The 16166-nt window shown below is 39.5% G+C and overlaps 1 protein-coding gene and 2 non-coding genes across 3 annotated transcripts in view; 1 reads left to right on the top strand and 2 right to left on the bottom strand.

Annotated features, from left to right (window-relative positions):
- The window catches only part of LOC126199146 (ras-specific guanine nucleotide-releasing factor 2-like), a 1534440-nt gene that overhangs the window by 429991 nt on the left and 1088283 nt on the right, over nucleotides 1–16166 (bottom strand). The gene's annotated exons all lie outside the window — the stretch shown is intronic.
- Nucleotides 7634–7708, bottom strand: Trnat-ugu (transfer RNA threonine (anticodon UGU)). The gene has a single exon. It is a non-coding gene; the product is annotated as a tRNA-Thr (tRNA).
- Trnat-cgu (transfer RNA threonine (anticodon CGU)) lies at nucleotides 8154–8228 on the top strand. Its single transcript has one exon. It is a non-coding gene; the product is annotated as a tRNA-Thr (tRNA).

Raw genomic sequence — 16166 nt, 5'->3', positions numbered from 1 at the left:
CCGCCAAGCTAGTGTCAGTAGCAAATAGAAATGTTTTATAGTTACCCGTAATACTAGAGGGCATATCATTTTGGAACAGGAGTGGCCCCAACCGTACCTCACTCCGACCCCACATCACAGCCAGTCTCAACACTGTGAATAATGACCTGTTTATGTCTGTTGCTAAAGTAAGAGCTGATCCAATTGTGAGCTACTCCCCGTATTCTGTAATGGTCCAACTTCTGGAGCAATATTTTGTGATCAACACAAACACCTTACTTGAATCAAAAAGCATGCCCAGCATTCAAAAACTTTCGTTTAACCTGTCCAGTACCTGACAGATAAAATAGAATATAGCATTTTCAGTTGTTAGATGACTTCTAAAGCCGAACTGTACATATCGTTCAATATAAAATGATCAATTATCCTTACATACACAGCCTTTTCAATAACTTAAGCAAACAACTGATGGCACAGAAACAGTTCTAAAATTGTCTACGTTATCCCTTTCTCCCTTTTTATAAAGTGGCTTTAGTACTGATCACTTCAATCATTCAGGAAACTGACCATTCCTGAAGGAAAAATTACAAATATGGCAAAATACAGGACTAACATGTGTAGCACAGTAATGTAACATTCTGCTAGGCACTCCATCATATTCATTAGAGTCCTTAGTCTTCAGTGATTTAATTATTGACTCAATCTCCCCCTTGTCTGTACCACAGAGAAATATTTCAGACTTCAATTTCGGAAAGGCATTTTCCAAGGGAGTTATATGATTCCCCGTAGAAACTAAATTTTTATGTAATTCACGAGAAATGCTCAAGAAATGATCATTAAATACTGTACATATATCTGATTTATCAGAAACAGAATCATTTTTGCTGCAAACTGACTTTATATTGTCGACCTTTTGCTGATGACCAGACACTTCCTTCACAACTGACCATATGGTTTTAATTTTATCCTGTGAATTAGCTATTCTATTGGCATACCACATACTCTTTACCTTCCTAATAACATTTTAAGCACCTTACAGTACTTTTTGTAATGGGCTACTGTAACTTGATTGTGACAGCTTCTAACATGTTGATATAATTCCTGCTTTGTTCTACATGATATCCTAATCTCACTAGTCAGGTGCGTGGGCTGCCTATTACTGCTAGTATGCTGTTTAGAATGTCCTAATGGAAAGCAACTCTCAAAGAGCATGAGACGTGTTAAGGAAGCCTTATATTTATCATTGGCACTATAACCATCTTGCCACTCTTGTTTCTTGACAAGATTTAAAAAACTCTCTATTGCTGTTGGATTAACTTTCCTACATAATTTGTAAGTATGGATGACATTTGTTTAAGTATAAAAGCATTTTAGTGTTAAAATTTCTGCATCATGGTCAGAAAGGCCAGTCACCCTTTTACTAACAGAATGCCCATCTAGTAATGAAGAATGAATAAAAATATTGTCTATGGCTATGCTACTGTTCCCCTGCACCCTAGTTGGAAAAAACACAATCTGCATCAGATCACATGAATTTAGGAGATCTACCAACATCCTTTTTCTTGCACCATCATATACAAAATTTATACTGAAGTCACCAAATATAAATGATTAATGGAAAATCTCATATAAAGATGTGAACCAAATACTAACAAAGAGATAGAGGGGCTGGCCAGTACTTACCTCAGCTCAGTATAGCCGATAGATACACAAAACAGAACAGAAAATTTACATTCCTAGCTTTCGGAACTTTGTTCCTTCATCAGGGAGGAGAGAGGGGAAAAAAGAGAAGAAGGGAAAGTGGATTCAGTTACTCACAGCCCAGGTTATGAAGCAACAGGGAAAGGTAAACAGGGAGGGAAGCAAGGATGGAGGCATGGTTGTCAGAGGGAAGCCAAAGATATTCAATCTGACAACCATGCCTCCATCCTTGCTTCCCTCCCTGTTTACCTTTCCCTGTTGCTTCATAACCTGGATTGTGAGTAACTGAATCCACTTTCCCTTCTTCCCTTTTTTCCCCTCTCTCCTCCCTGATGAAGGAACAAAGTTCCGAAAGCTAGGAATGTAAATTTTCTGTTCTGTTTTGTGTATCTATTGGCTGTACCGAGCTGAGGTAAGTACTGGCCAGCCCTCTATATTTTTGTTAGTATTCACCACATATAAATAATTTCTGGTACTTCCTATAAAATGACCAACACATATCCAATTTCTAATATAACCAAAACTTTGGAAAACCTGGGATTATGTTAATTCTTTTCGACAATGGACTTACGGAGTGGTTATCACAAAACTGACGTGTGTCTGCAAGACAAGCAACAGACATCATTTACAGCACCTTGTGGTCAGTATCAATTTCACAGAATGCCTTTTGGTTTAAAAAATGTGCCTGTAACATTCCAGCACTTTTTAGATGGAGTCCTTCAGAATTTGAAACTTCAAAAATGTATGGTCTATTTGGATGACATCACAGATTTTGCTAAGGATTTAAATGAACATTATAGTGCATATGGGATGTTTTTTAAAAAAATGGAAAGCCAAGGTTGGAATATCAACAATGTTAGGAAGGATAGATTGCTGCTCACCATAAAAATGATACACTGAGCTGCAGACAGACGTAATGAAAAGACTGTCACATATTAGCTTTCTGCCATCCTTCTTCAGGAAAAATAAGTGCATAAACATTTACACAAGTAGGCACACCCCACACATGTATGACTGCCATCTCTGACCACTGAGCCAGACTGCAATAGAAATGTGTTGCATGTGAGCAATGATCTGGAGCAGGGTGGGGAAGGGGGAAAGGTAGCCCTGACGAAGGATGTGTTTCAGCTGTTTCAGTCCGGGATGATACTGAGTGATGAAGGGGACAATTCTCTGTAGCTGATTATTGGGTGTGGTGCGGTGATTGGGGGTTTGTGGGGGGTATGGAATGGGAAATCTGTTTGCAGACTATGTCTGAGATTTAGTGACAGTGAAGGCCTTTGTGAGACTTTCAGTGTCTCAGTGAGCTCCCATCACTGAAACACTACACCAAGAGATTCCCAGGAAGGTGTATGAGTTGGTAGAGGCTTTAAATCTTCAATGGCAGAAAACCAAAGCTTCCTCAGCAGCTGGAAAGGTGGGCATAGGCTGCAGAAATTTCAAAATCCCCAGTTGTTGTGATTACTAGGCTACTGGCCACAGATCCTAAGCCTGTCAAGAAACGTGTGATAGTTGTTGTGCAGTAGCATTCCCCCACTAAACAATATCACAGACAGGTGTCTTGTGAAGAACATGGCACATCGCCACAAATACTGTGGCAATAGGGGAGTTGTGACAGGAGCAGGATCATTTAGTTTGGGGGCTTCTAGTGACTAACCGGCACATAGGCAACAAATGTGTGATTGCTGCTTTGCTTGAAGAGATGCTGTATAGCAAACCATATGCTGCATTTGTGATTGAGCAAACCTATCCAGGAGCCACTCTGCTCATTCCAAATGGAGAGAGGGCTATAAAAGGTTTCCTAAACATAATCGACCTAAATGTTAATGTGACTGGTAAGCCACTCTCAGAGGGTACACTGTACATGAAAAACATAAAAAAAATAAAGATGAACTTTGGTACTTGGAGCATCTAAAATCTAATGAATAATGATATGGTAAATTGACAAGGTGAATAGCTATCATTTCTCAAGAACTTAGATGATTTAAGATCAATATTGCAGCACTGAGTGAAACTAGAGGAGCACACAAAGGACAAATCAAAGAAGAAGGAGGTGGCTACACTTTCTTTTGGAATGTAAATAAATTCATGAACTCCACATTCATGGTGTTGGCTTTGCTATCACATATGAACTTGTTCCTCAATTTGATGAACTGCCTTCTGGCATAAACAAAAGATTCATGAGCCTATGCGTCAAACTCACCAATAATCAAGTTACAATTATCAGTGCTTATATCCCAGCCCTTGCTTGTGCAAAAACATTATCTTGGGAGATGTCAATGCACGAGTCAATAGAGAAAATGAGGGGATAGGGAAGTGCAGTTCTAATGGAACTCTTCTGCCCATGAAATGCACAGAGCACAAAGGAGTTATAACTAATACAATCTTCAGGCTGGAGGATAAATTGAAAACCTCATGGCAACATCCATGGTCAAAATAATGGCACATGATTGCTTATGCAATGGTGCTTGCTCGAGACCAGTGTGACTTCATAATCACAAGAGCACTTACAAGTGTTGATGTTTGCTGGATGGACCACTGATATGGTCTGTGATGACCCTTCATGTTCACTTACAATGTATGACATAGAGAAAACCTGCAAGATCTAAAATCAACACAGACTGTCTTAAAAATAGCAGCAATAAAGCAAAACTTCAGATACTCTTACACAAAAGGGTACCAGATAAATATCCTGAAAATGCTGAAAAAACACTGGGTGACACTGAATAATGTCAACTGCTGAATAATCAGTAGGATACTGCAAAGACAAACACTAAGACTGGTTTGATGAATATGAGCAAGAAATTCAGACACTACTAAACAAGAAGAGAAAGACTCACCAGGCTTGGCAGAGCAGTTCTAAGTGTATCACCAAGAAAAGGTAATCTCAAGAAGTAAAGGTAGAAGTGGAGGGGAATACTCATGCTCTGAAAAAACTCGTGGGTAATGATATCTATATAAAAAAAAAAAAAAAAAAAAAAAAAAAAAAAAAGCAACATCCAGGAGAAACTAGCAACATTCAAGCTTTCTTAAGCATGATGCAAATTATAAATGTCCCAATAACTCAAGGTATAAATCCACTTAAATCTAGAGATGGCCCCACTCTCCTGAAGAACAGCCATTCCATTAGCACACTGTGGAAGGACAATTTCCACAAACTCTTCAATAAAGATGCAGCAATCAACAAAACAACACTTTCCACAATTCTGCAAGAATCCACAACACTTCATCTTGGTGAAGGCCCTTCTCTACAAGGAGTTTATAAGGCTATTAAGCAACTCAAAACAACAAAATCTCTCAATTGGCTGGAATCCCTGATAAATTTTTCAAGGAAGGTAAATCTATCTCACTGAACACAGACTAGTTCTCATTGTCAAAATAAGGAGCATGGAAGCTATTTATCCTGATTTCAGAGATGAATTGATAGCTATCATTTTAAAAACGTTGACAGAACTGACTGTGGTAACTATCATGGAATAACCTTCTATCTACTGCTGGAAAGCACTTGCTCAAATTCTAGCCACCAACCATGTGATACCTCTTCCTGAAGACTGCTTACCTGAAAGACAGTGTGGAGTTTGACTTATCGCAGTACCTGAGATATGATTTTCTGTGTCCGACAAATGCAGAAGAAGTAGAAAGAACAGCCATATCCTCTGTACATGGCATTCATAGATACAGACAAGGACTCTGACTCAGGCAAATGATATGTTTGTGGAACATCTTAGCTAAAATACACTGTCCTACATTAACATTGTTAGACTGCTGCATGATAACATGAATGGTGTGGTTCTTGTCAACAATAGCTCTGGTGAGAATTTTGAAATCACAGTGGATGTGAAGCAACATTGTGTGTTTGTGTTTGTTTGTGTGTCTATCGACCTGCCAGCACTTTCGTTTGGTAAATCACATCATCTTTGTTTTTAGGTATATTAAGTTATGAGTGGTTCCACAAACAGTAAAACAATTACAATCATTTTGTGGGTTATCAAATTATTACTGAATGACATCAAAGGATTCGCATAACCACTGACTAGATTACTAAAAAAAGGGGGACACCAGAATGTGGAGCAGCATTTCAAAATTTAAAGGTGATATTAACATCAGATTCCATATCAGGTTTTCTTGATTTCATCAAAGAATGTATACTATTGTGCAATGCAAGCAATACTGCTTTAGGCACCATTTTAACTCAATAGGTGGAAAAATCATCCCATGGCATATGTGTCTCATCAGCTAAACATGGCTCATCACAATTATTTGACTACAGAAAAAGATATGCTAGCTGCAATAAACAATATTTCATATTTCTGTTGTCATCCATATGCCTGTAATCAATGAAGTGGTTAAGGAGACTAAAAGAACCTTCAAGTCAACTAAGAAAATGGGCACTGAAGTTAAGAGAGTTTCAGTACGAGGTAGTTCACAAGCATGGTGTTAAGCACAGAAATGCGGACACTCTTAGTCAGAGAACTGTGGTGTCACAAGTATCTGCATTAAGCCTAACATACTGAAAGAAGGCACAAGCAATGGACAAAGAATCCCAGTTGCACAGCAAGCAACCTCAGTTTCTTATGCATGAAGGTTTACTGCATAGGTCAATAAAGTGTAGACTGCCATTGTCCTTCCTATGGGACTCAGAACTGAAGTGTTATGATACGCACATGACCATGTACTGTGAAAGATCAATTGGCAGATGAATTACAGAGAGATTTTGGTGAAGAACATGACATGGTGATGTGGAGCAATATGTTAGAAATTGCATCCCTTGTGCTCAACACACAGATTTATCTTGCCACAAAATACAGGTACATAGGTTACCAGATTCAGAGGAGCCATTTTAGATGGTAGGAATATACTTTCAAGAACAATTTAATAGGAATGTCGCAGGGAATATGTATGTGACAACTATGATCGACCACTTTTTGAGATATCTACTAATGACAGCACTATCAGATCAAAAAGGGAGGATGGTAACTCAAGCCATGGTTAACAGTTGGGTACTTAAATTTGGAGTACAAGAAACTACAGTCATAGACGAAGGAACTAATTTTATGTCTGATCTGATAAAGCAGTTATGTTGTGTGTTACAAGTGAATCAGTTGTGTACTACTCAATTTCACCAACAAGCAGATGGTCATATGGAGAGAGTCCTCCATGCCATAGCAAAAATGTTAAGTTAGTACATGAGTCGCCAACACTTAGACTGAGATATGTATCTAAGTTATGTGATGAGTGAGTACAGCTCTAAATTCCACACAGCAACAGGTCTTTAACCAAACAAAGTAGTATATGGGTGAAAGATGCCTTCACCTTCTGGGATGATACAGCTGATGATAGGTTTCAAGGATGGTATCAGGTAGTGGAGCCAACAATTTGCCACAGTGGTAACACCAGTTCTTGTCAGGTCATTGAAATTAAGCACTGTCGGGCATGACTAGCACTTGGACGGGTCACCATCTGAGTCTGCTGAACACTGTTAGCAAGTAGATGTAAAGGGACAGCCTCCTCTAGCATTACTTTTCCTCAACAGAAATAGTCGATACCATATATATTTTTCGAATTTTGGACGGATCAGTATTATCTCAGCTGTTTTTCTGAAAAATTTCATATAATTTTATACACAATATGTTATATTTCAAGCTAAAGTCTTGGATAGGGATTACTTTATTTTGATTGTTACAATCAATATGTGCTAGCTCCAAACGTACAATTAAATTTCTTTTTTATAAATATTTGAAATTACGAAATATCTGTCACACTTAAAATTTATATTATTAATCACATAATGTATTACCATTTATTATCTATATATGACGGTAGTATCCGTTTCCGAACGAACACATACCGTGGATGACCATGCACCTTTGTTAGAAATGAAATGATGATTAAATAGACACCCTAGCTGCAAACAGGCGTTGATATACTTCACTGGGGACATGTTGAAAATGTGTGCCCCGACCGGGACTCGAACCCGGGATCTCCTGCTTACATGGCAGACGCTCTATCCATCTGAGCCACCGAGGGCACAGAGGATAGTGCGTCTGCAGGGACTTATCCCTTGCACGCTCCCCGTGAGATCCACATTCCCAACATGTCCACACCACTACATTCGTAGTGCGCCTAATAGTGAAGTATATCAATGCCTGTTTGCAGCTAGGGTGTCTATTTAATTATCATTTCATTTCTAACAAAGCTGCATGGTCATCCACGGTATGTGTTCGTTCGGAAATGGATACTACCGTCATATATAGTTAAAATATGGCTTCCCGGCCATTGACCTTCTTGTGTGAATGCACACGCTATGCCCGAACTTGTACGGGACTTGGTAGATTAATCTGCCACGAGTAATGAGTTTGATGGGCAAACATCTATTAGGTGCACTACGAATGTAGTGGTGTGGACATGTTGGGAATGTGGATCTCACAGGGAGCGTGCAAGGGATAAGTCCCTGCAGATGCACTATCCTCTGTGCCCTCGGTGACTCAGATGGATAGAGTATCTGCCACGTAAGCAGGAGATCCCGGGTTCGAGTCCCGGTCAGGGCACACATTTTCAACATGTCCCCAGTGAAGTATATCAACGCCTGTTTGCAGCTAGGGTGTCTATTTAATTATCATACCATTTATTATGTTTATTTATGGATTCATTTATAAAATAATAGTAATAAACTAATACAAGTTCATTTGTCAAGAAAGATTGTAAACCCTTTGGAATAGTAAGTAAGCCACCGATGTGATCGGACATATTTTTGTACTTTGGATGAACAATGAAATTTCGGCTTTGTTAATGTGAAAATCCAAAAGACAGTATGATATAGTAAAATGTGACACAAATAAACACTGGAGAAACGAAAATTCTGTTCAAAGATTCTTCAAATTCATTTAGATCAACTGGACCATGAGAACCTAAAATGTGAAAATTTCAGCTTGCAGAATCAGACCCCTAGACATGAAGAACTGGAGCCAACTACATATGAGAAGATAAATAATAAGTATATTGTAAATCTTAATCCTCTCTAATTTTCTGAAAAGACTTTACCATCAACAACAGCAGTGGAAACAACAAAGGAGGAAGGGGTAGATTACACAAGGTACACCCAGCCCTTGGGAGGACAACTGCGGAGCTACTTGACTGAGAATTAGCAGCACTGGACATAAAAACTGACAATGGCCAGAAGAGCAGTGTGCTGACCACATCCCTTCCATATCCACATCCAGTGACACTTATCCGCTGAGGATGATACGGTGCTGGTCGGTACCACTGTGCCTCCCAAGACCTATTTGGACAGAGTTAACAGGTAGTGTAGATGACTTCACTAGTCAAGATCAAGTTGGAGGAGCAGATTCAAATGGGAATACTGCATGTTATCAATGAAAATAATCAGTTTCTGAAAATATATTGTAACTGGACAGATAAAAGGTCTACTCACCAAATGGCAGCAGGACAACACATGCATAAAGGTACAGAAATTTGCAAGCTTTCAGAGCCATTGGTTCCTTTTACTGGCAGAAGACCATAGGCCCTGAAAGCTTGCAGTTTTCTATACCTTTATATGTATGTTATGCTGTCACTGCTTGGTGAGTTGATTTTTTAGCCATCCAATTACATGATAGCGCATGTTAACCTTCTAAGGGTACTGTCAATGCATTATGCAAGTACCTTACCATTAGCGCAGAAGAAGTAGTTATCACGTGGAATGAAACTGGCCCAGAATGTACCTTATGGACTCAGGTCCAGGCATAAGTAATAGATTATCTAGTTATATCTGTTTAATTTTATATTGCATTACCTAGGTTAATATTATTTTATTTAGGTTGCTATAATACATGGAGTTTTCACTGACACACACATCTTCTTCCTGAGGAGGCAAGGGATTCATGACAATTTCTTTCTCCAAGGTGGTGTTGAAGATGATGTTAAAACATCTCTCACAAGTACATGAGGCAGAGGCAATTAAGAATCAACCCTTGAAAACAATGTATTTGACAGCAGATAAAGAGGATATCATGAATTTAAAAAATACAGTACATGTGATCCCCTCCATGAACCATGGACCTTGCCGTTGGTGGGGAGGCTTGCGTGCCTCAACAATACAGATGGCCGTACCGTAGGTGCAACCACAATGGAGGGATATCTGTTGAGAGGCCAGACAAACGTGTGGTTCCTGAAGAGGGGCAACAGCCTTTTCAGTAGTTGCAGGGGCGACAGTCTGGATGATTGACTGATCTGGCCCTGTAACACTAACCAAAATGGCCTTGCTATTTTGGTACTGCGAACAGCCGAAAGCAAGGGGAAATTACAGTCGTAATTTTTCCCGAGGGCATGCAGCTTTACTATATGATTAAATGATGATGGCATCCTCTTGGGTAAAATATTCCGGAGGTAAAATAGTACCCCATTTGGATCTCCGGGTGGGGACTACTCAAGAGGACATCATTATCAGGAGAAAGAAAACTGGCATTCTACGGATCGGAGTGTGGAATGTCAGATCCCTTAATCGAGCAGGTAGGTTAGAAAATTTAAAAAGGGAAATGGATAGGTTAAAGTTAGATGTAGTGGGAATTAGTGAAGTTCGGTGGCAGGAGGAACAAGACTTTTGGTCAGGTGAATACAGGGTTATAAATACAAAATCAAATAGGGGTAATGCAGGAGTAGCTTTAATAATGAATAAAAAAATAGTAGTGCAGGTAAGCTACTACAAACAGCATAGTGAACGCATTATTGTGGCCAAGATAGACACGAAGCCCATGCCTACTACAGTAGTACAAGTTTATATGCCAAATAGCTCTGCAGATGATGAAGAAGTTGATGAAATGTATGATGAGATAAAAGAAATTATTCAGGTAGTGAAGGGAGATGAAAATTTAATAGTCATGGGTGACTGGAATTCGACAGTAGGAACAGGAAGAGAAGGAAATGTAGTAGGTGAATATGGATTGGGGCTAAGAAATGAAAGAGGAAGCCACCTGGTAGAATTTTGCACAGAGCATAACTTAATCATAGCTAACACTTGGTCAAGAATCATGAAAGAAGGTTGTATACATAGAAGAACCCTGGAGATACTAAAAGGTTTCAGATAGATTATATAATGGTAAGACATTTAGGAACCAGATTTTAAACTGTAAGACATTTCCAGGGGCAGATGTGGACTCTGACCACAATCTATTGGTTATGAACTGTAGATTAAAACTGAAGAAACTGTGAAAAGGTGGAAATTTAAGGAGATGGGACCCAGAAAAACTGAAAGAACCAGAGGTTGTACAGAGTTTCAGGGAGAGCATAAGGGAATAATTGACAGGAATGGGGGAAAGAAATACAGTAGAAGAAGAATGGGTAGCTCTGAGGGATGAAGTAGTGAAGGCAGCAGAGGATCAAGTAGGTAAAAAGATGAGGGCTAGTAGAAATCCGTGGGTAACAGAAGAAATATTGAATTTAATTGATGAAAGGAGAAAATACAAAAATGCAGCAAGTGAAGCAGCCAAAAGGGACAGGAAGTGCAAAATGGCTAAGCAGGGATGGCTAGAGGACAAACGTAAGGATGTAGAGGCTTATCTCACGAGGGGTAAGATAGATACTGGCAACAGGAAAATTAAAGAGAGCTTTGGAGAAAAGAGAACCACTTGCATGAATATCAAGAGCTCAGACGGAAACCCAGTTCTAACAAGGGAACCTCCCCATCGCACCCCCCTCAGATTTAGTTATAAGTTGGCACAGTGGATAGGCCTTGAAAAACGGAACACAGATCAATCGAGAAAACAGGAAGAAGTTATGTGGAACTACGAAAAAAAATAAGCAAAATATACAAACTGAGTAGTCCATGCACAGGATAGGCAACATCAAGCATTATATGAGCTCAGGAGCGCCGTGGTCCCGTTGTTACCGAGAGCACCTACGGAACGAGAGGTCCTTGGTTCAAGTCTACCCTCGAGTGAAAAGTTTAATTTTTTGTTTTCAAACAATTATCAAAGTTCAGGCACTCACACATAATCAACTTCGCTCTCCAAAATTCCAGGACATGTTTAGATTTGCTTGGACATACGCAGGATTTGACGGTCTACACACAGAAAAATTTGAAAACGTTAAAAACATATGTTTTGACAGAGCACAGGGAAAACTGTGTGACTGTAAAACTGTTGCATTCATTTGTTGCAGTTTATGTGACAAACTCTTATGTTTTCATCACATTTTTGGGAGTGATTATCACATCCACAAGAAAACCTAAATCGGGCAAGGTAGAAGAATATTTTTACCCATTCGCCAAGTGTACAAGTTAGGTGGGTCGACAACGTATTCCTGTCATGTGAAGCACATGCCATCACCAGTGTCGTATAGAACATATCAGACGTGTTTGCCTGTGGAGGAATCGGTTGACCTATGACCTTACGATCAAATGTTTTCGGTTCCCATTGGAGAGGCATATCCTTTCGTCTACTAATCGCACAGTTTTGCGGTGCGGTCACAAAACACAGACACTAAACTTATTACAGTGAACATAGACGTCAATGAATGAACGGACAGATCATAACTTGGTGAAAATAAAGAAATTAAAATTTTCACTCGAGGGAAGACTTGAACCAAGGTACTCTGGTTTCGCAGGTGCTCACGCTAACCACGGGACCACGGCGCTCCTGAGCTCAGACTATGCTTAATGTTGCTTATCTTCCACATGCACTACTCAGTTTGAATATTTTGCTTATTTTTTTCATAGTTCCTCACAACTTCTTCCTGTTTTCTCGACTGATCTTTGTTCAGTTTTTCAAGGCCTATCCAGTGTGCCAACTTATAACTAAATCTGAGGGGGTGCAATGAGAAGGTTCTCTTGTAAGCAAAGAAGGGAAAGCAGAAAGGTGGAAGGAGTATATAGAGGGTCTATACTAGGGGCGATGTACTTGAGGACAATATTATGGAAATGGAAGAGGAGGTAGATGAAGATGAAATGGGAGATATGATATTGCGTGAAGAGTTTGACAGAGCACTGAAAGACCTAAGTCGAAACAAGGCCCCGGGAGTAGACAACATTCCATCTAGTGAGCAAGATGTATGAGACAAGCAAAATTGCCTCAGACTTCAAGAAGAATATAATAATTCCAATCCCAAAGAAAGCAGGTGTTGACAGATGTGAAAATTACCGAACTATCAGTTTAATAAGTCACAGCTACAAAATCCTAATGCGAATTCTTTACAGACGAATGGAAAAACTGGTAGAAGCCGACCTCAGGGAAGATCAGTTTGGATTCCGTAGAAATGTTGGAACACGTGAGGCAATACTGACCCTACGACTTATCTTAGAAGAAAGATTAAGGAAAGGCAAACCTACGTTTCTAGCATTTGTAGACTTAGAGAAAGCTTTTGACAATGTTGACTGGAATACTCTCTTTCAAATTCTGAAGGTGGCAGGGGTAAAATACAGGGAGTGAAAGGCTATTTAAAATTTGTGCAGAATGCAGATGGCAGTTATAAGAGTCGAGGGACATGAAAGGGAAGCAATGGTTGGGAAGGGAGTGAGACAGGGTTGTAGCCTCTCCCCGATGCTATTCAATAGTATATTGAGCAAGCAATAAAGGAAATGAAAGAAAAGTTCGGAGTAGGTTTTAAAATCCATGGAGAAGAAATAAGAACTTTGAGGTTTGCCGATGACATTGTAATTCTCTCAGAGACAGCAAAGGACTTGGAAGAGCAGTTGAAAGGAATGGACAGTGTCTTAAAAGGAGGATATAAGATGAACATCAACAAAAGCAAAACAAGGATAATGGAATGTAGCCGAATTAAATCGGGTGATGCTGAGGGAATTAGACTACGAAATGAGACACTTAAAGTAGTAAAGGAGTTTTGCTATTTGGGGAGCAAAATAACTGATGATGGTCGAATTAGAGAGGATATAAAATGTAGACTGGCAATGGCAAGGAAATCGTTTCTGAAGAAGAGAAATTTGTTAACATCGAGTATTGATTTAAGTGTCAGGAAGTCATTTCTGAACTTATTTGTATGGAGAGTAACCATATATGGAAGTGAAACATGGATGATAAATAGTTTGGACAAGAAGAGAATAGAAGCTTTAGAAATGTGGTGCTACAGAAGAATGCTGAAGATTAGGTGGGTAGATCACATAACTAATGAGGAGGTATTGAATAGAATTTGGGAGAAGAGAAATTTGTGGCACAACTTGACAAGAAGAAGGGACCGGTTGGTAGGACATTTTCTGAGGCATCAAGGGATCACCAATTTAGTATTGGAGGGCAGCACAGAGGGTAAAAATCATAGAGGGAGACCAAGAGATGAATACCCTAAGCAGATTCAGAAGGATGTAGGTTGCAGTAAGTACTGGGAGATGAAGAAGCTTGCACAGGATAGAGTAGCATGGAGAGCTGCATCAATCCAGTCTCAGTACTGAAGACCACAACAACAACAACATCCACCACTAGTGTTATTAGGGTACTAGCATTTATTTGTGTAATTTACTTTTGTCTACAAAGAAAAATCGCTCATGGAAAAGATGCAACCATTCATGAAATTCCCAAGGAATGGTTTCGTACCAGTAAGTATGGGAGTTTAGATGACATAATGTATAAAAAAGCAATCTAGGAAGATAATATTAACCTAGGGCATGATTTCTGTGGTCATTAAAGGAAACAAAGGTTAAGGTTCAGAGGAAATGGAAATTTGTAACGCAGTCTTCTAGCAGATAAAATTTGGGATGAATTATTAAAGTGGAAGAGAATGTTATGCACCAAGATAGTGAGCGAATGGGAGAGAGAAAATTTTTCCAAATCCCTACAGATTGGCATTGCTCAGGCACATAGACTTGGTCTAAGTTCTTTTGTTTGGAGCTGAGTGGAGAGTCTCAACCAGAAGCTTTGTCTATTCTGTGACCCTTTTGACTGCGTATTTGCGAACCTGTGTTACAGAGCACAGAACTGTAGGATTCCTCTTCAGGGGACAGGAGTGCACTACACAGTGGAAGCAGCTACTCAGGTAGCAGAGTATTTATGGAGCACACAGGAGGCAATAGTTTGAGGTCTGCTGATGAACACTTGCCAGAGGGAAACCAGATTGCATACTACAAAAATTCACTTTTAATGTCAACATTTTAATATTAAATTGCAGAAGCATTCATAATAAAGTCCCTGTATTCAGCAATGTCATCTTGCAACATCTTGTCCACTTACTCCTGGATTATTCATCATTCAGCCAGTGATGCCGCCTACAATCCATGGATGATCTCCAGTGTCGATGCAGTGTTTTACCATTGCCTACCTGGTCTGTCTTTTCTCCTCTCTGAATCTGAACCATCCAAAAACTGATGTAGAATGATCTGATTGGTTGTTTAATAATAGTTTAATCTACATCTACTCTCCATATCTACATCCATTTACATACTTGGCAGAGGGGTCCTTGTACCATTACTAGTCATTTGCTTTCCTGCTCCACTCACAAATGGAGTGAGGTTTAACTGACTGCCTATATTCCTCTATACATGCCATACTTTTTCTTACCTTGACTTCTTGGTCCTTGATGTGGAATACATATTGGCGGCAGCAGAAATGTTCTGCAGTCAGCTGCAAACGCTGGTTCATTAAATTTTCTCAATAGCGTTTCAGAAAAGAATGATGTCTCCCCTCCACAGGTACTCATTTGAGTTCACAAAGCATCTCCATAATACTTTTATGTTGAACAAACCTACCAGTAACAAATTTAGTAGGATGTCTCTGAATTGTTTTGGTGTCTTCCTTCAATCCAACATCGTGGATATTCCAAAGGTCTCCTAATGAACCGAAGTCAACCATGTCTTCCCTACTGTTGTCCATATGTGCTCATTCCATTCCATTCACTTTGCATTGTTATGTCTAGATATTTAATTGGCAAGACCAGATCAAGCAACACACACTAATATTATATTCAAACACTAAAGGATTGTTTTTCCTACTTATCTTCCTTAATTTACATTTTTCTACATCTAGAGTGAGCAACCATTCATCACAAAAAATAGAAATTCTCTCTAAGCCATCCTGTATCCCTTTACATTTACTCAATGACAATACTTCTGTGTATACTATACAAAATCACCAGCGAACAGTTGCAGATTGCTACTCACCCCATCCATCACATTACTTATGCACCAGAAGGCTATAATTAAACTTTCCCTATTTAATACATTATAACATGGAAACTAAATCAAACTTGGTAACATTACTGTCAGGAGTATGGGCTGCAGGATTTCCAACCATCACAGTGCCACCGTCCAGTTCCAACTATGCCCACTAGGTGCCGTGTTCAGTCATCATGATTCATAGTCTCTTACACCTGACCAGTTGCAGTACACTTATTGACATGTCAAGTCGGGCTTGGTGCAGCTGCAGCTGCACTTCGGGAATATTGCTGGCTGAAAGGATAACAGAACAGTCCTCTTTCTCCACCTGCTGTGTGGAGCATGATGAAGAAGTTGAAACCAACTGGAGAACCGAGCATCACTCCGAGAAGAGACC

The sequence above is a fragment of the Schistocerca nitens genome, chromosome 8 (genome assembly GCF_023898315.1).
Source record: "Schistocerca nitens isolate TAMUIC-IGC-003100 chromosome 8, iqSchNite1.1, whole genome shotgun sequence".
Taxonomy (NCBI): domain Eukaryota; kingdom Metazoa; phylum Arthropoda; class Insecta; order Orthoptera; family Acrididae; genus Schistocerca; species Schistocerca nitens.
The sequence above is the reverse complement of the archived record's forward strand: the minus strand, read 5'-3'. Positions and strand labels throughout refer to the sequence as shown.